This window comes from Ovis aries, chromosome 1 (assembly GCF_016772045.2).
Source record: "Ovis aries strain OAR_USU_Benz2616 breed Rambouillet chromosome 1, ARS-UI_Ramb_v3.0, whole genome shotgun sequence".
Classification (NCBI taxonomy): Eukaryota; Metazoa; Chordata; class Mammalia; order Artiodactyla; family Bovidae; genus Ovis; species Ovis aries.
Window position 1 is genome coordinate 203,260,460 of NC_056054.1, and position 17,862 is coordinate 203,278,321.

The 17,862-nt window shown below is 47.8% G+C and overlaps 2 long non-coding RNA genes across 2 annotated transcripts in view; one reads left to right on the top strand and one right to left on the bottom strand.

Moving 5' to 3' along the window:
- Positions 1-17,862, bottom strand: part of LOC105602901 (uncharacterized) — a 71,299-nt gene that overhangs the window by 30,429 nt on the left and 23,008 nt on the right. The window lies entirely within an intron of this gene.
- On the top strand, positions 577-9,369 carry LOC121816747 (uncharacterized). Its single transcript, XR_006056447.2, has 5 exons — positions 577-723; positions 4,699-5,080; positions 7,916-8,021; positions 8,174-8,297; positions 9,078-9,369. It is a non-coding gene; the product is annotated as an uncharacterized LOC121816747 (long non-coding RNA).

Sequence of the window (17,862 nt, forward strand, 5' to 3'; positions counted from 1 at the left end):
CCGCTTCTTTGCTGTGTGACCATGGAAAAGTTTCCTAACCTCTCTGAAGTTCAGTGTCCTCAGCTGTGAAATAGGGATAATAATCATCCCTAGCCCTAAGTCTGTTGTAAGTAAAGATTAGAGGAAAGACTGTGAAAACTCAAAAACCTGAGCCTAGAGCTTGCCAGTGGGGAGGGCCAGAAACTGTGGGGCTGCATGACTCTCCCAACCTCAGGAGGACACTGGGAAGCAGCCTTTTTCTCAGGACTACCCAGGTTCAGCAGAGAATAACTTTGGCCTTCGTTTCCCCCCTATTTAAGACAGGGCAACAAAATCTCTGCCCTCAGCAACTCCCTGCCCCCCACCCCCACCCCCGAGGGTTGTCAGATGGATGGAGGAGAGATACAGTCCTTGGGAGGAAAGGTGGGTGTTAATAACAGCACCCTGGATCTCTATTATTATTGTCATTATTCCAGCTCTGTCCAGTAAGCAGCAAGGACCCAGGTGATTCACGGTCTGCACGCTGCAGCCCTGGTCCACCTGTTGCAACTTGCCCGCCTGCCAGGATTCCTCCGCCTGCGAGGCCTCCACCTCTTTCTCAGCTCATACTTGCAGCTCAGGGTCCTCCGTCACCAGATGGGATGGAGGCATGAGGGGGGCATTTGGGAACAGAGCACCCAGCTCAGAAGGGCTGGGACTCCTGCACCAGTGGCCACAGCCCTGCTTCACATCAGCAGCCACAGAGTAAGCCTAGGGTATGGGGCGGGGGGTTGGAGCTGGGAGATTGTAAGTTTCAGATCAACCACTCCTCGAGAGATCTCCCAGTCCCTTCGGAGGATGGCACGGACCAGGGATGGCAGGGATCAGGGAGAAAGGGGTTCAGGCCTGGGTCTGTTCCGTGGCAGTCCTGCTGTGGGGTGGGGGGAGGCGGGTGGCGGAGGGTGAGGTAGGGACGATGGTGTGGGGGCAAGTCCCCATCCACCTCCAGGGGCCCTGCTCTGAATGGCAGAGGCCTGGCATAAGGAACTGCCTGGAAACTGGGTAGTATCAGAGGATGGTTCTTAAACTCTGTAACCCCAAGTACTTGGGTCCTAAGGTTTCAACAACAGCTAGAGCTAAGGAAAGGGAGCTTGGGTGCTTCTGACAGTCATGAAGAACCGCCACACCCCCCTCCGCCTTGCAAGCACTCTATAAATGTGATCTGAACATCTGTGACTCACCCGCACACACCCCTGCAGTTTCGTGGTGAGGACACAGCTAATCATAGCTAGTGTTTGGGGAGGAAGAAGGATTTTGCCAAAAGCTCCATGACAGACTCTCTCCCTCTTTCTCTGAGATGGTGAAGTGAGTATGACTGGCCGCCAGTTTGGCAAGGAGTTTCTGCCTCCCTGAGGACTGGTCCTACCTGGGACAAGAACACACCCCCAGAAGAGCCATTTAGGTTGGGATTGGTTCCCTGGTTTCTGATCAAAGGTCATACCAGGAAGATCAGAGCTGGATTTCCTAAGATCTACCGGTGATGTTTGCTTTGGTTTTGTTTGGGCTTGTTTACATTTGAGCTGGAAGGGGCCCAACTATAGGACATCTGGCTATATCTGTCACTCTAGATGAGGAAACTGAGGTCTAGTGAGGCTGAAGTGACTTATCCAAAGTTATTTGGAGTCTTTTCATACTGTTCACCTGATGCAAAGAGCCAACTCACTGGAAAAGACCCTGATGCTGGGAAGATTGAGGACAGGAGGAGAAGCGGGGGACAGAGGATGAGATGGTTGGATGGCATCACCAACTCAGTGGATGTGAGTTTAAGCAAACTCCAGGAGATAGTGTAGGACAGGGAAGCCTGGCGTGCTGCAGTCCATGGGGTTGTAAAGAGTCGGACATGACTTAGCGACTGAACAACAATTTAGAGTCTTAGACACAGAACTGCAGCCCTGCCTCCAGATTCAGCGTTCTTTCTATGAACTCTTCTGGGTCCATTTTGAGTCCTGAGAAACAACTGCAACAATGTCAGCCCCCATTCATAGAGCACTTAATATGTGCCAGTTACTAGATTAGGTGGTATGTACAGTACATCAGGCTGAGGATATAGATGAGGTGGGAGCACATCAGAGAAGTGGTTTGTGTAGATCAATTGTGTTTTCTTTTGGGTCTGAGGCACAGCGTTTCTGTGGCACACTTTCAAATCATCAGCCATTCAGGATGTGCTGTTGTGTCAACTGACTGAGCATTTTCTATATGTCAGTTCTCCACGGAGTCCTGGAAACCCAGAGATAAAATAGGATAGGGTCCCCCACAGTGAATCAATAGTTTACCAGAGTTAAAGAAAAAGGGTCAGGAACGCAGTAAAAAAATAAAATAAAATAAAATAAATCCTGGGGAGATGGAGGCTTCCTGATACATTTTAGCAGGGTTTTGAAGGGTGAGTAGGAGTTGGCTAGGTGAGGCTAGCTATGAATGGGAGAGAGAAAATGCATGCAGAGAAAACAGCAAGCAGAAAAGCTGTAGAGGAAGTATTTTATGTGTTTGGAGACAACAAATAGTTTGAAACAGAAAGTGCAGAGATGGAGGGGATGCGGGGAGACAATGCTACACAGGTGAGTTGAGGCCAGCAATGAGGAAGGTCTAATGCCAGGCCAAGGAGGGCACCAGTACAGAGTTCAAGCTTTGGAGGTCTGCTCTGAAAGGACTCTGAGGTTCTCATTCCTAGCTTTTATACATTCATATATGCACACTAAGTGGCTTCAGTCGTGTCTGACTCTTTCCGAGTATGGACCTGTGGACTGTAGCGAGCCAGGTTCCCCTGTCCATGGGGATTCTCCAGGCACGAATACTGGAGTGGGTTGCCAAGCCCTTCTCCAGGGAATCTTCCCAACCCAGGGATTGAACCGGCGTCTCTTACATCTCCTGCGTTGGCAGGCAGGTTCTTTACACTACCATCTGGGAAGCCCCCACACATATATGCATACATATAAATCAGAGGTAGAATATATATTTGGCCTGTCTCCCCCACCCCACCCCACCCCCACCTCCCTATTGGTCTGGGCACCTGTGAGTGTGTTCATCCACCTGGAGCGCTAATTAGGCCCCCTGGGGAGTCTGACACCGACCGCCAGCTGTGGTCACAACCGCCAGCTCATGGCCTCTGCACAGGAACTTTCTCAGTGCTCCTCTGGTGTTCCCCTCATTACTGGGTGTTAGTGGGGTCTTTAGCACATGGCATTCTGCTTGGTCAGGGCTTGTCAGATGGCCCACGCACTGGGGCACGTGCGGAACCCCCGGCTGGGTGGCGGAACTGCAACAACTCCTTCCCTGTCCCTCCTCTGGCCCCAGTTCCTGGCCCCCCTCAAGTAAGGCTCCACCCCTATCGGAACCGCCACCACCACCAGCTTCCAGCCCAGGTGTTGTCAGCCTTCTTCTCAGAACAGCATGCCTTCCCTGCCTCCTCCTGGCTGGTTTTTCAGCCCACCCTGCCTGGACTAAGGGGCATTCTCAGTTCTTCCAAAGTTGAAAAAAAGAGAGCCTCACTACCATATGTATCAAGATCTTCATTTTTAAAATCAAATAATCATCCTGAAGGATGCTTCCTGACAGAGGACAGAAGATGAATTTTGGAGCCTGACAGTCTGAAACCCTGGCTGTGTGACCTTTGGCAAGTCACTTCTCTGAGCTCCAGTTTCCTTACCTGTAAAGTGGGGATGTTGGCCCTCACTGTACAGGGATTAAAAGAGATAAACATGCAGGATGCCAATCAAGGAAGGGCTGAGTTCAGCAGAGAGACCCAAGCAGGAAAGGACACATTCCTTTGCTTCCTCTTATAACAAGTACCTTTAGCTTCTAGGACCTAAAAAACCATAAACCAAACAGTATATTCGATTGGGTCTTCTAGCTGTTGTTGAGTGACTCAGTAGTGAAATGGGGTAGAGCCCATCCTCCAAACAGCTCCCCAGGCCTTGCCAACCAGAGGAAGATGTGTCATTTCTGTTCCAGAGAGAACGGAGGGCTCAAGCCAAAGCCTTCCGCCAGGGTCCTCAGACAGGTGGCTCCTGGACTGACCTCTGCCAGCCCATAAGCTCCACAGTTTCACTGTTCCGCCTGGGCTGCGGGCTGCGGGGCTGGTTGGTGGAGTTGGCTTAGAGAAGGGTATTTTGTATTTGGCTTTTGGAATGACTAATGAATGAGCTGTCTCCACTGCAGGAGAATTATGCCACTTAAGCAAAACCCAGCCGGGCTGGTCGGCTCAGAGATAGCTAATAGGAAATGCCTGTCAGAACACTGACGCTTCAAAGCCAAATATATTCTCACTGTGTTCTCTGTTTGCTAAGTTTACTTTATGCAAAATATAACTCAGCTGAAAATATGTAGATGGCAGAGAGCTCGCGCCTTCCCTCTGGAAGAAAGGGAGACAAGGAGGACGGGGAGGGCAGCTCCCAGTTAACCCTCCTGGTCCTGCCAGGCTGAGGATGAGCCAGGCCCTTGTTTGGCCAAAGAGCACAGACCTTGCCTTGCAAGAAAGTCTGTGCCACTAATGAACCCATAACAACCACAGTCCTGAAAATAGAGGCAGCCCTCCCACACCATGGGAACAGAGGGGGTGTGGGCAACAGAGAGCACAAGTGGTCCAGCCGTTTTATGAAGCTGCAGGGGCCAGTGAGGGCCCACGAGGGTGCCTGTGGTTTTTGTCCTTTGGTGGTTTTACCTGCCCACCCCCTCTCCCCACAGGTGAGACAAAGTCCTCTAAACCAAGAAGCAACGGAGGAAAGTCAGTGACTTCCAGGACCCGGAACTCAGTGGCAGAACCTTGGTTACTGAACCGATGCTCAAACAACGTATCCCATGGGAAGAGCACTGAATGAAGGGTCAGGGTGTTCCTCGTGTGTGATCTTGCAGGAAACGCTCATCTCTTTGGGCCTTGGCTTCACTATTTATAAATGGAGAGATTGGACCAGCTCAGCACTTTCTCGGGTCACACTGACCCAACACTGTTTTTTAACATGATAGAATGCAGGCAGGAGTGTGGAAATAGGACCCACTACTCAATTTCCTGCCTCTCCTCTCTCAAGGATTGCCAGGGGTCGCCATGAGGAGCTGGGTATAAAGATGGGTGAGTGAGTGACTGAAAGTTGCTCAGTCGTGTTCGACTCTTTGTGACCCCACGGACAATACAGTCCATGGAATTCTCTAGGCCAGAATACAGGAATGGGTAGCCTTTCCCTTCTCCAGGGGATCTTCCCAACCCAGGGATGAATCCAGGTCTCCCGCATTGCAGGCAGATTCTTTACCAGCTGAAACACAAGGGAAGCCCTCACATCCATAAAAGATGGGATCACCTTTAAAGAGACACCTGAGATTTCTCAATGTCTGAAATGGGACAGATTCTCCAGGCCACAACCAGGGACATTAGTGTGAGCAGATGCTCTGCTGAGGAGGAGCAAAGAGATACGGATTCCTCCAGCGTTTGTCCTGGAAACACTTTACCATGTACAGCCACAGTCACCAAGCCACTTGACAGGAGCTCAGCCCCTCTTCCCAGATAAGAGGTCTGGCCTTCCTTGAGGAGGGCACTTGAGTTTGAGTTTATTCCTTCAGGATCACAGCAAGAGTTGGGCCAGAGAATCCTGGGGCTTTCTAGAAGGACTTGGAGAAAAGGCAGCTTCCACTGTGTTCCAGGCAGGGTGGGATGCAGAAAGAAACCAGACCCAGCTCTGCTCTCAAAGAGCTCCCGCTTCATTGCAAGATGGGCGCGTAAGGAGGAAACCATGGATGTGGGAGGGTTCATCACAGGCTGACTTTTTAAGCCCACTGGAAGCTCAGAGAGGCAGAGGCCCTGGGCAGCCGTTGAATGCCTCTGAGCTTTAGGTCCTCATCTGTAAAATGGGGATAATTATTACCTGCCTTAGAGAACTAGATGAGATGTATCTAAATGCCTAACACACCACTTGGTATGTTTTAATCGTTTGATAAAAGGGAGCTATTACTGTTTATTGCCAAGGCTCAGAGGAGAGCTGCTCTCGGCAGAATGGGTTCCAGGTGAGCAGAGACTCATCCATCCTTTTAGCGCTTGGGGCCAAGCCTGGGGTGTCTGGACCTCCTGGCAGGCTCCTCCCTGGCTGCCAGCCATCACTCCATTTACCCCAGTTTGCCTTTTCTTTGTGTGCAAAGAACATGGGAAAGCCCTGGCTTACAGTCCTCAGAGTTGGCTTCAGAGCCTGGGGGGCCTTCAGTGAGGTGGCGTGAGAGGCGGGGGCTGGCCGTCTTAGGAGGAATCAAGTAGAACAGCACAAGCAGGCACAAAGGGTGCAGGCGTGGAACAGCGGGCCTGGGGAGGGGGGCAGCTGGGGCGTCTCAGTACCTCCACTAAGTCTTGCACATGCACCCCGCCTTTGATTCTTAGTTGAGTGATTGATTCTGCTCAAAGTGGAGCAGAGTCCAAGTCAGGATATGTGGGGGAAAAAAGGCTGGATAATGTCCCATCGAGTGGGGTGAGGGGTGACTGGGCAAGGCTGCAGGGCAGGACCTGCGGCTTGCAGAGACACGCAAAGGCTTCAGAGCAGGCACTCCTCAGGGACAAGGAGACAAGGGGTGGGAGTCAGGGCAGAGAGACTCAGGCAGCCAGCAAACCGCAGAACAGGGCAGAGCCAGTCAGCAGGCCAGTGGGAGCCAGCAGGCCAGTGGGAGCCAGCAGCCGGCGGGAGGCCTCAGCCACGGGGCCAAGGAGGCCAGGCACAGGGACTGGCCCCAGAGGGTGGGGGTCCCAGGGCCACAGAGAAGAGCTCGTCACTGGTGGAGAGCAGCAGGGGGGCTCTGTGATGCCCAGGAAGCCAGGCGGAGGAGCCGAGACTCACTTGGGCCTCCTTAGACAGCCGCCCAGCTGTAACAGCAGGGTACCATAGCCTGTCGAGCTCACAGGGCGACGGCGGGTGGTAGGAATCACACAGGGACCTCCATGCACGGGCAAAGGGGCAGGGGGGCGTTGAGCTGTGGCGGGAGCTGGACCAAAACACTGACTTGGCCGACTTAGCTGCCAGGCCAGACATGCTAAACACAGCAACCAGAGGAGCAGGAGCGCAGAGTTCTGTTCAGGTAAACCGGGAAAGCTGGTCCATCAGGCAGGTGGCACCGAGCAGCAGGAGCCCAGAAGCCAAAAGGTGGAAGTGACCAGGTTCTGGGAGGCTGGACCTCAGCTAGAAGTGGGGTGCAGCAGGGGAGTAGGGCACTGTCAAGGCCTCATTCCCAGACAGAGGGCTCTAGAAAGAGCAGTCAGGAAAATGAACTCTCGACTCTGACACACCTGGTTTGAATCCTAGCTTCCTCCCTTTAGTAGTTATCGGACGTTGGAGGTGACACTTAATCTCTCAGTTTTCTTATCTATAAGGCAGAGATAATCACCCGTCTACTTCTTAGGAGGTGAAGATTAAATAAGGCCATTTGTGGAGCTTCTGGCATACACAGATGTTTACAGAAGTGTACCTGTTCTTACTATGACTATTAGCCCCCGAGATTGTCAGGTTCCAGAAAATGAGACAGAATTTTGAGGTTTGATGGGTAGGACACGGCAGAGCCTGGCCCCTTTGAGGAAGGGCAGGGAAGAAAAAATTACAAAGGCTCCAACCACAGATAAGCCCCTGCTCAAATCCCTTGTGTACTGGTGCCAGTCTGAGACCTTTAGCAAGTGACTTAATCCCTTGAAGCCTCATTTCCTCATCTGTAAAATGGACATACCACTATCTGCCTTTTGAGGTTGCTGTGACAGTTTAGTGAGATAATGTATGCGGAGTGTCCAACCCCGTAGATGCTTAGTTGATAGTTACTCTATAGATGAGGCTGATATGTGAGGGAGCGGAGGGAGGAAGGGACCCAGGGGGCATTTGGGAGCCCAGGACTCTCCTCCAGATCTTAGATCTACTGCAGCAGAAATATTAATACTTCTTCCCTGCAGAAGCAGAAGCAGCCAGAGCTACAGAAACTCCACAGGTATATACCCTGTAAACACACGTGAAAACTCTGGATTCTACCTGCCTGGACAGGACTGGCTCAGGAGCCAGGTAAGTCATGTCTGATGGTGGAGGCCAACAGTGGCTCTGGCTTGGAGGGACCCAAAAACAGAGAACAAGGGAGGGGCTAGTGACGGAAAGAGATCTTTTTCATTGACTCAGTAAGTAAATAAGTGCTAATTGTGCACTTTCTGTGGGTTAAGGCCTATAGACACCAAGGTGAACAAGACAGTTGTGGTCTCCATGCCTCCCAAACAGAGCATACCGGAGGAAGCAATGACAAGGGAGCTTTAGGAAGATCATTCAGTGGCTACTTCAGGAAATGAGGTATGGAGCCCATGTGAGAGTGCTTGCCAGGGTCTAGGAGAGGAAATGAAAGCTTTCAGACCATCCTGGCAGAAAGAGCATCAGACAGACCTAGCTCTGCCTCTGACCAGTTCCTTGGCTCTGGACAAGTTAGCCTTTTTTGGGTCTTCAGTTCTCTCCTCTGTAAGAGGAGAAGCATGGTACCTGCCTCACAGGGTTTTGGGTGACTGTTAAATTAGGTGATGCATAGAAATCTTGGCTCTCAGTACCGGTCAATATGTGCAGGCTCTTGTTAATAAGAACGTTAGCAACTAGGTGAATCCAGGAGTCGCACTAAAGGGATAAATGCCAAGGCTCAGTGACTGAGTGTGGGAAATATTTTAGTTGACACCCGGGTGATTGTAAGGTGACTGAGTATCATTTGTGGGTCCAAGTTCCCCTGCTGGGAAAGAAGGTCTGGACTAGGGTGGAGTGCGGAGGCCAGTGCCAGCTGAAGAATTCTGAAGTCATGTCAACCCAGGATTTATGGTTCAGGGGGGAAAATACTTGAGTTCGGCCTCTGGGTTAAACATTACCACCTTTATTTTCTCTGAGATTCCCCCAGAGAGCAGGTGGAGGGCATCCCCCAGAGCCAAGTCAGTGCTGGACTCCCCTGGTCCTTGGCTCAGGTCAAATGGGAGAAGGATCCTGGACTAAAAGTGTAGTGTGGAGTGAAATGGCTGCTCGGTGCACATCCTTCCTTCCACAGATGGAACAAGACCTCAATAAGCACATTATCTTTTTTTTTTTTTTCCTTTTAAGTGGCAGTCCTATTGTGAGTAAGGGGCTTACAGGACAAGGCCCCAGACAGAACAAAGAAAACACTCCCACCAACTCTCTTGCCAGAAATGAACTGAAATTTTCGGAGAGGTGCGTGAGCCAAAATTCTCAGGGAGAAGTCCCAGAAGACTGTCCATCAGGTGAGAAAATGTAGGCAAAATGTAACATGTAAAATGATGAACCAGAAAATCATCCACCCAGCCTGCACCCAGCTATGTCTTAATGAGGCAAACTCCAAAGAAGCTTTTCCTTTAATCTGGCATTTGAAACGAAATGCTGCTAAGAAGCCCCCACCTCACCCACCCCACCCTTACGTGTTGCCATGACGACCCAAGTTCTTAGGACTTGAAAGAACTACCTCAGCATTTCCCTCTAAAACAAAAGAAAATTATTCCAGGTTTCTGGGCAGAGAACTCCGAGGAATTGGGCCCTGTTACTGGATAGCAGGTTCCTCAGAGTTGCCGAGTGATGAAATATGAGCCTACGGGGACCAGGGCCTTCAGAAAAGCGAGGAAGGAAACGGGGGATGACAGGAACCCAGGGCTCGCCCCAGCTTGTGGAGCCCATGCTCTGCCTCATTGCTGGCTCTCCCCCCTCAGCTGGGCCTCATTTGCCCCTGCAGTGAAGCGCTTTAAAAGAAAACACATCCTCTCTCCATATGGAAAGGGGCAAGGGTTGGAGGGGAGCAGGTCCTGGCTCAGGGGATCCCAGGCAGGCAGCAGAAGATGCCGTCTCGTGCTCCCCAGCTCGATTTGCTCATGGAATGGCCAAGTGGGGCCAACCTGCTGCATGTCTAAAAAGCCCCTCCAAAGCACCCCTTGAAAGCTTACAGTCCTGCTAATGAGGGCCGATCTAAGTCTTCTGAATCCAGTAAGCAAAGCCCAGGAGGTGACGGCCAGACAGCCAACCTGCTCCCATGAAGTTCCCTCTCGTGCCAGAGCTTCAGGCCAAAAACTGAGGCCTTGACACTGTCCCATCCAATTGCTGATCACATCTTGAGTCTACTTCTAAAAATTCCTCAAATCCATCCACATCTTCCTCTCTCCATGGCTGTTGTCTTGATTCAGGCCTCACCATCTCTAATCTGAAATGGTACTTCCAGGTCAGCTGCACGCCAGGGCTAGAAGGGTTTATAGACACAAATCTAAACTTGTCACTTCCTGCCTAAAATCCTTCAGTGCTCCTCCTGCCTTTAGGATAAGTTTTCAAATTCCTCAGGAAGATATGCAAGGTCTTTCATGATGGACAGCTCTCAGCCCAGTTTACTCCACACTCCAGCCATAAAGAACACAGTTCCCCCATCTACATGCTTTTCTACACCTACCCTTCCCTAACCCAATGTGCTGCATAAGACCTGCTGGCGCCTCCAGATTCACTCTGCATCCTGCTCTGTGCCCCAGAGGCTGCCCTGTATGGATCCCATAAGCGAACTCCAGGCCCTATAGCTTCCAGTTGGGTTTAGCCAATGGGAAGCACCAGGAGCAACTGTAACACAGGAGAGTGTGAAGCCAGGGTAGTTACTCCCTCCCTGGACAGTCCTATAAGGCTGCCTGCTCCCAGATGGAGGGCCGTTCCTTCTATCGAGGCAGACTCATCTGCAGGACTTTTCTTCTGTGGTACAGAGACCCCCCTCCTCATTTCTTCTGGCCTAGGGGCTGCTGCTAGTCTGTGTTTCTGTGATATTTTATAATGTTCCTCCACCCTCTACCCACACTCTTGCAAATAATCCCTCTATATGTAAACCCTCCTCAAATTATCTTAACTTAGTGTGCTATCATTCCCTGTTGGGACCCTGCCTATTAGAGTCATCCTTTGTCTTTGCTAAATTTCTGTGGAGACGACATCTCCTCCAGGAATGCTTCCCTCTTCTTCCCAATCTGTGTCAGCTGCCCTGCCCCCTTGAGCTCCCAGATCCTCTGTATAGTTCACTGTTACAGCTCGTTCCATACTTTATTGCAAAAGCCAGTCCTCTGTGCACAACTACTAGAGCTGCAATTACTGAGCCCATGTGCACAACTACTGACACCCGCATGCCCTAGAGCCTGTGCTCCGCAACAAGAGAAGACACTGCAATGAGAAGCCTGCACACACGAGGGTAGCCCCAGCTCACCACAACTAGAGAAAAAGCTCTAGCAACAGTGAAGACTCAGCACACCAGAAACAAACAAACAAATAAATTATAGATAGATGGATATAGATATATTCTAAAAAGCCAGTCCTCTGTCCTAAATCTGAGTCTCTGGAGGTTGGGGACCATGTGTTACTGCTCATCCTTGCACCTCAGTATCTGGTACAAAGCTAGCCCTCAGAAAACATTTGCTGAATGAAGGAAAGAAGCAGGAGCTCAGAGTAAGACCTGCCAAAGACACACAGGAAACACAGTGCAGCATCTGTGGTACCCACTGAAGGAGCTGGCTTCTCCCAGGCCACCATCAGTTAGGTCACAGGCAAGGACTTGAAGAAAAGCTATTATTTAAAGAACACCCCATATCCAGGGCCTGAGGCCCACATCAGTGAGTATGGGGAAAGAACGAGGGAGATGCTCTGGTTCGCGTGTTAGCAGTTGCGCTTCCTGAGGAAAAAGAATGGCCAGCTTTTCTCAGCCCCAGGGAAACAATGGAAGTCTCCATCCTTGAGCTGGGAGTCCTATGATCCTGGCATCAACCACTGGGAGATTCACACCAACTTCAGTTTAGTTCAGTCGCTCAGTCCTGCCCAACTCTTTGCAACCCCATGGACTGCAGCACGCCAGGCCTCCCTGTCCATTACCAGCTCCCGGAGTTTACTCAAATTCATGTCCATTGAGTCAGTGATGCCATCCAACTATCTCATCCTCTGTCGTCCCCTTCTCCTCCCACCTTCAATCTTTCCCAGCATCAGGGTCTATTCAAATCAATCAGTTCTTCACATCAGGTGGCCAAAGTACTGGAGTTTCAGCTTCAGCATCAGTCCCTCCAATGAACACCCAGGACTGATCTCCTTTAGGATGGACTAGTTGGATCTCTTTGCAGTCCAAGGGACTCTCAAGAGTTTCTCCAACACCACAGTTCAAAACACCAACTTACTGAAGTAAATTCCTAAAAATCCAGGGGCTGTTCCAAAGGACCTAGCACCACTCTACCAAATCATTCACTCATTCATTCAACAAAGTTCACTGGTGCTCTGCTCTGTGCAAAGCACTTCCCTTGGATTTGCTCTATTGAAATGTTATCCAAAAGGAAAAAGTCATTTTTTTTCTTTCAGTCTGAGTCTCTGGTGGGTCCTGTACAAGACCTAGCGGGGCCAGAGGATGGGCTTCAGGTAGGAAGGTGCCAGGCACCTGGACAAATCACAAGAGATGGCCAGAACAGTGACCTGGTATCATAAATGGCCTCTAGAATCCTGGCTTCCCCTTTCCAGATATGTGACCTTAGACAGAGCATCTCATGTTCCTGTGACTCCGTCTCCTCCTGTGCAAAATGGCATCATCACAGGACCTGGCTCACACAGCTGTTGTGAAAATTAGGTAAAACAGAACATCGTCCAGGAGGTTCCCAAGAGCAGTGCATCCCAATTCTATCAGACTCAATGCTCCCCTTTTTAGTAAATATTTTGTAAGACCACTTTTACTATTCTGAAATGAAATTTATAGATAATATGACCTACCTATACACATAATTCTTTAAAGAATCAATATACAACCCTAACCATAAGATAAAGAACTAAAAGAAAGTAATTTCAAATAAAATAATATGCATTTTAACCTATATATGTTTGAGCATAACTACACAAGAAGATAGAAGATAACTGTACCTACTTGCAATGAATATGTTTGAATTTAAGAGCAGTAAAACATTATTGACTGCAACATTATGGGTACTTCTTTAAATTTGATGTGCTGAAACAAGATTAAACAAATACTATATATTCATACAGATACATACGAATGCAGCTGAACAGAGGTGTGTTATTTTGGCACTTAAATACACTGAGGATTTTGCTGTTCATACTGTGGTTTTGAAATGGTGAACAACTCCTGGGAAAGATAAAATACAGTATTCTCTTGATTTATATGATAGTAGCACTCATGAAAAATTCAGTGTATATTAAAACTATGCAAAAAGTACTTTGTGTTTATAGTCAAAATGGAATTAGGTTCTAGGCTCAGACCAATATAAAAAGATTTTCTACCTGTATGACTGTCGGGTGGGACATTCAAATGCCAAATGTCACATGCAGTGCAGGACAAATCATTGGGTAAAACTGCCTCATGTAAGGCAAGAAGTTTGGCCCTCTCTGTCTCCTTTAAGCAGTGCCCCAGCAACCAGGGTAATATAAATACACCAGTTATTTCTAAAACGCCTCTAGGGGGCAGCACTGTCCCCATTGAGGATCAGTGGGCCATTGTTTATGGGGTTACCGAACCCAGAAGGAATGCAGGATGATGGCCATTCAACCTCCAGGAACATAGACTAGACAGAGAGCATTAGGAAAATCTATCAGCATTTCACACTCAGACTCCAGTGATTTGTTCTGTCCTACATTCTTGTTTTGGGCTTCCTAGGTGGTGCTAGTGGCAAAGAACCCATCTGCCAATGCAAGCAGACGTAAGAGATTCGGGTTCGATCCCTGGATTAGGCAGATCCCTGGAGGAGGGCAATGCAACCCACTCAAGCATTTTTGCCTGGAGAATCCCATGGACAGAAGGGCCTGGCGGGCTACAGTCCATGGAGTCGCAAAGAGTCAGACACAACTGAAGCAACTAGGGTAAGGCCACTCCCCCATGCATGGAGAATGAAGTCTCTCCTGAAGAGTATGAAGAAGGAAATCACCATATTAGGCAGAGCTACATCACACAGACTTCCAGGGAGAGAAGAATCCTCAGCAGATGGATTGATCCTTATACTTTTCTCCTGGAACAACTATTGGGACCTCTTTGAAAAGCACATCATCAGTGGTCTATAAATAACCCTCAGTTTGCCCATCTATGGCTCTGTTGTGAATCACCACCAGAGGATTTCACAATGCTGTCTTTCAACTGGACATATCTAAAGAAAAATCATCATCTTTGTGGATATAAACCGTACCTCTGGCAAAACCAGTCAAGTCATTGAGGTAAGCTGGTGTGTGCCCATCCCTTTCCTTGCTGTATGCAGCCTCAATGAATAACCATCAAAACCTTACTTGAATCTGAGTTCTACTTCCCATAAAAAGGAGCAATCATTTCAGTCATCCCAGGAAGAGGCAGCTCATGGGATAGGAAGCTGGAATTTAGAGGCTGACACCAGAGAGAAGAGAAACTCATCTCCTTCTTGGCTTCATTATTTTGGTGGATTCACCTGAACTCTCAGGAGGGCAGCTGGACAGGCTTTCTGGGACTGCTGTGATGGTTTTGACTACACAGAGGCAGCCCCACGCTAGGATAAGTGGGCCCTGAGCCCTCATGATCAAGTCATATCTTGCAAATGAGATTATATGAAGTCATGTTATTCTTCTCTGTTTATTTTTCTTGTTATCCCCAACCTGCCGTAAAGGCTGCTCTGAAGGAGCCTGAGTTGTCTCAGCGTATGTGTGTGTGCTGGAGGGTGGAGCCACTGACTAGTGTTGGTGATGAGTGAGAAATCCCAAGGGAAAACTCCAGTCATCTCTCTCCACAGTCTCCCTTCATTGGTAAGCTTGGAGGAGTTTTCATTCATTAGTAAAGGCAGTAACTTTCCCCCCGCCGAGTCTGGTGGAACAGGGAGGCCCTAGTCACAGATGAACTAGGTGAGACACCAAGAAGAGAGCCCAAGACCATGCGCCCACAGTTAGGTTATCAAAACTCGAGAATAAGAAGGCGGCTGATCTAGAAGCAAAGAGTTATAATGTTGGGACCCATTCTGTTGGCTGTAACTATTTTTCCAGGTAACAAAGTGGGTCCACCAATCATTGGTGGGAGTGAGCCTACCTTTCCGAGAGAGTGGCTCCATCCGTGGACAGAAAGGATTCACCAAAGCTGGGAACCAAGCATGGCCTGACATGTATCACCTACATGTGTTTTGGGGGACAGAGAAGCAGCCAAGAGAACATGAGAATACACAAATAAACAAAACAAATAACTACAGCTATTTTCTCAAGACTTGCTTCTCATCACCTCTCACACTCCTCAAGAGAGCCCCCAGGGTCACCATTTCCAAATGTCCTGAGGTATGTGACCTCCAGGGTGACAGAGGCCTGGGAACTAGAGGTGCTATCTCCAGCAAGCCCACAGCCTCCGGAATCTCCCTGACATCTCTGCCATCTGGCCTTCTGTTTTGTAGAGCAACCCCCACAACTTGAGGCACGTTTTGGGAGCAAACCCGAGAAGGAGACCACTGAGTGTGAACACCCATCTCAGGAAGCCAGTGCACTCAACCAGTGGTTCCCAGCCCTGCATGCACATTAGAATCACCTGTGGAGCTTCATCACACACCTAGGGCTGGACCCCACTGCCAGAGTTTCTGACTTAATTGGTCTGGGATAGGACCCAGGCATGGATATGCTTTAAAATCTCCCCAGGTGATTCTAATGTGCAGCCAGGGTTGAGACCCACTATATTATATACAATAGGAGAGGCCCTCAGGCCTTCACTCAGATTCCAGTTACTCTTAATTTATATAGGCTTCTAACAATCCAGTTGTCTGGTTTCCTAGCTGGCATATGATTAAAAACTGCATATGTAGAAGGGGAGAGAAAGGCTGCTAATGAAAAGACACTAAAACCAGCAAGACGTAACAAATGAGCGTCTGAGCACAAGTGTAAAGATAGAAAGCCTATAAAAAGCAAACACAGCACTCAACCCCTCCCCTCCCCACCATATCCTATTTACAGTAAGGGCCTGAGGCGATCACTAGGTGAAGAAGGGAGGTGGGAGGAGGGCAGGCTTCAGTCTGAGGAAGTATTACTACCCCATTTTGTGGATGAAGAAACCGAGACTCAAGGAGGATCACAGATGGCCTCGCTCAAAGTTGCACAAGCCCTGAGTTGCAGTGCTGGGATTTGAAGATCAAATGTGGGTCGGTGCTTAAAAGCCCACATATGTTGAAAGTGCCGTATCTGCCTGTTTAGTATGACTGATATTTCTGATGACCCAACCTTCAGTATCCAGCCATTCAAGACGTTCATTCTAGGAATAGTTATACGCACACACACTCACAAATATATGCTTAACAGTGATGAAAGAACAGGGTATCCATTTGGGAAATAAATAAATAATACAAGTTCTTTCCCAGCTCACACCATTCATCAAAATGAATACCAGATGGATAAAGATGGAAATGAAACCATAAAGGTACTAGAAGAAAATATAAGTGGATATTTTATAATCTTACAATGGGGAAGGGCTTTCTAAACATGTCAACAAAAGCAGAAACCATAGAGGAAAAGATTGATAGATTTGACTACATTAAAAATTAAAAACTTCTGTACATCAAAAACCACCATAAATTGAAAAAATATTCAACCTCGCTAGTATTCAAAGAAAGGCAAATTAAAACAGCAATGAGAGGTCTATTTTTTTTCCTGATCAGATTGGCAGTGATTAAAAAGAATGATAATACAGAGGGCTGGTGAGGGTGAGGGGAAATCAGCGCTCATACACTGTTGGAGGGAGTGTAGAGTGGTACAGTCTTTCTGGAAGGCATTTGGGCAGTATGTATGAAAAAAGCCGAAGAAGACATGTAACTTTTGACCCAGTAATTGTATGTATAAAAGTTTATTCAAAGGAAAGAATGGAACTACTACACACACATGCACATATAAAATGTGTATAAGGATTTTATTCACTTTGGAATGTTGAAAATTGGAAGCAACCTAGCTGTTTAACAGAATGAATTAGTCAAATAAATTATGCTATATACATAAGACATAATATTTTGTGGCTGCCAAAAATGATGCTGTATAGACATACTGGCCAGTGGAATAGAATAAAGCACAGAAACAGATTCAAATATACATGAGAATTTGGTATATGATAAATACCAAGTCAGTGAGGAAAAGATAAGATTTTTCATAAATGGTGTTTGACTAACTGGAAAAAGACAGATGCTAGAGCAGCATTTCACATAGTATACCAGGATAAGAGTCAGTTGGTTCAAAGGTTTAAAGGCACAAAATAAAAACATAAAATCACCAGAAGAATAAAAGAATTCCTTTATAATCTTGGAGTAATGAAGGGCTTTCTAATTGATTCAATAATTCAGAAGTCATAAAATACAAGACCGATAAATACATCTATATAAAAATCTTTTTTAAAAGTCTGCATGGCTAAAGCACACAAAAAAAGACTAACTGGAAAAAAACTGCAACCTATTTCACAAAGGGTTAATCACTCTCACATAATTTGTTTCTAGATATCAAGGAGATCAATAGCCCAATAGAAAAAAAAAAAAAGCCCCTTTTCAGAAAAAAGAAATACAGATGGCTTTAAAGAATATAAAAGGATGTTCAATTTCATTATTAATAATGAATGCAAATTATAATGGCAATGACTTTTCACCTATCAGATTTATACATATCCAAAATACACTTGATTGGGGGAAGTTGTAGGGAAACAGGCACCCTCATACACTGCTGGTAGGAACAGAAAATGATACACCCCTATAAAGGGCAATACGGCATTTTCTATTAATGTTGCTAATGTATTTACCCGTAGACTCAACAATCTCACTCTGAATTTTTCCTCAAAATATATTTGGACACATACAGAAATGATATATGTGTGTATTATAACATTACTTGTAAAAGATTGGAAATAACCCAAATGTCTGAT